Raw genomic sequence first — 2,822 nt, 5'->3', positions numbered from 1 at the left:
TTGATTTCCAGAAATAAAATAAAAATTTAAAAACGATTAGAAATAGCATGTTGCCATGATTTTAACACAAGATAAAACTAGTGGATACATTTAAATAAACCAAGCAACTAATAAAAAGGAACAGCTGTTTGATTTTCTTTTCTTTCCGAGTAGCGGTCTCCAACATTACACTACAACTGCCGGATTCCAAAGTAGGCTACTGGAACCGCAAGACTCTAAACTCTTAATCTGTCATATAAATACCTAATTGCATTTTAATGCAGGTACTGTGTTAGGATATCTTTAAAAAACGAAATAACACCAAAATTACAATTTAACGTGTTTAATTAACACTTGTAGTTGCCCAGGTACTTCATAACTCATAACATGGCATAGTATAAACGTAATTATTCAATTGAAAACAAAAAATATGTTGATGTATAACTGCAAATAACACCTAAAGTATTTTCTTGGAACATTTATAACCTAACCTAACTGTCACTGCCTCCGTGTTGGTGTCTGCCTTATGCGCGCTGCTCCTCGACCGCGTCCCCCCACCCCGGTTTCGACCGCGCCCCGCTCCCTTTCCTCCTCTAAACTCTGTCTCAGCTCCTCTGCCAGTGCTGCCTGAACTTCCTCCCTACAATGTCCCTGCTGGTGCCCTCCTTGGAGAGGATGTTGTGTATTGTTCCAGCCAAGTTGAGAGTTATAATTGTATAAACACTAGGCAGCCACCGCCATCTAGCTCCGTGTCCCGCTCCTTCCACAACAGCCCGGCGCTGCCTTCTGGTAAAAACCGAGTCCATCCCGCCGTACTCATGGTGGTAGCAGCGTTAACCAACCCGGGCTTTACCTTCGCCCATCGCTGACCCCACAGTTGTTACTCAACCGATTAAAACCAACACCACGAAATACCGAATACTGTAAGGCCGAAATAGGTAAAAGGGATTTCTTTTTTTTTCCTAGTGTGTAATGTATATAAAACTATTTAAATTAAATATAGAGCTTTTTAACTTGCTGTGCTCCAAACATACTGCACATCCACCCTCATTAGGTGAGATTAAGTCAAATAAGTAATGATAAATTACTGTAGATAATGTCATGCTGTTGTGTATTTTGTGTTGTCAATATGCTCATGTTTGGATACGCCTGTAGTGCGTGCGCGGTTTGCGCGCATATTTTATAGTGGGGGGTTGGGGGGGTGGGGGGGTCGCGAGTCACTTGCACCGTTACTTTGGGGGTCGCGGGCTGAAAGTTTGGGAACCCCTGCTCTAAGACATAGTCCAAATATAGTTATACGTCATTGGATAGTGTCTTAGTGTGGTTGCAAACATAAGGAAGGAAGACAGCAAAGAACCTATGATAAGAACTGCTGGCAAATACAAAAAATGGAAAAGGACCTAGATCGTATTCAAGCTCAACCCACCCGGTGTCTCTCTTGATGTTAAATCCAGCACTCGGTTCTGGAGCGCAGGTGCATTCAGGTTTCACAGTAACCACAAGAACAAATAAAGCATACCAGACACCCGCCCATTACCAGAATATGTTTCATGTTCTAATTCTTTGTGTATTTAAAGAAAACTCCTGTATTGTAGGTGTTCTCTTTGGGATTGGGAAGGGGCCAGCTCTGCTCTATCAACGGGTTGCCAAGGAAGGAGGAGGTCACGCTCAGTTCATCACAGTGTACAGTTTCACCACAGTTTTAGATGCAGAAATACAGCTGGCTAATGATGGCAAAATGATGATTAATAAGTGTTAAACCTTCCGTTCACTGTTAATTATATATAAACTATTGTTTGTCTCATACTTGATAGTAAATTAGGTGGACGATGGTTTGCTCAGGGGTTTTTTTCATCAGTAAAAAAGCTGCACCATGTTCCTTGTTTCTCTGGTTATATTCTATATAAATACTTCATAATCAACTACTGCTTCTTCAATAAATAAGAAAAATTGAAGGCTTACTCATTTCAACCAGGAGATCTTTTTAATTGCATTTACTACAATATGTACCATAGTTATGCATAGAGTTAGAGTACCATGCTGACTCAGGCTCATTGAGCTGTTGTTAAATGCTAAAATATAATCTTTTATTAAATGACAATCTGGGTGTGCTTAGTACATCTTTTCCATTTTAAAACAAATGAAAAACTGCAATTGGCCAAAAGCATTCACCTTGCTTTCATGCTGTATCTGTTTTTACGATTGCATTAACATCTCAAGAAACCGACTTCATTTTAACAATCTTCAAACAGCTTTCTTTGAATTGAACAATAAAAAAATCTTTGTATTTTTGTCACTGTCTCTCAGCAAACCCAAACAACACTTGACACAGATCAGTGGCTGGCAATTTGACCTTTTCTATAACAAAATCAGCACCAGCGGTTGGGCTGAGAAGTCTCTTTCATGTTTGATTTAGATTTAACATTGTTAGAGTAGTGAGGAAACATGGCCAAGGACAAAAGTTACCATGAAAGTTGGAGATATGTAGGCTCATCACTAATATTATTACACTTTTGTGTGTGTTAATTTAGTATGTTGTTAACAGCTTTATCTCATATGGCCTTCTTAAATCATTAAGAAGCTATACGAGATAAAGCTTAATAAATTATTAATATATACACAAGCTCCACCACCCGAGGCCTGTCAGGAACCCACCCGGTGCTCTCTTGATGTTAAATCCAGCACTCGGTTCTGGAGCGCAGTGTGCATTCAGGTTTTCACAGGTAAAACCACAAGAACATAAAGCATACCAGACACCCGCCCAATTACCAGAATATGTTTCATGTTCTAATTCTTTGTGTATTTAAAGAAAACTACTGTATTGTAGGTGTTTCTCTTTTGGG

The sequence above is a fragment of the Etheostoma spectabile genome, chromosome 3 (genome assembly GCF_008692095.1).
Source record: "Etheostoma spectabile isolate EspeVRDwgs_2016 chromosome 3, UIUC_Espe_1.0, whole genome shotgun sequence".
In the NCBI taxonomy this organism is placed as follows: Eukaryota; Metazoa; Chordata; class Actinopteri; order Perciformes; family Percidae; genus Etheostoma; species Etheostoma spectabile.
This window is presented reverse-complemented; position numbering follows the sequence as displayed.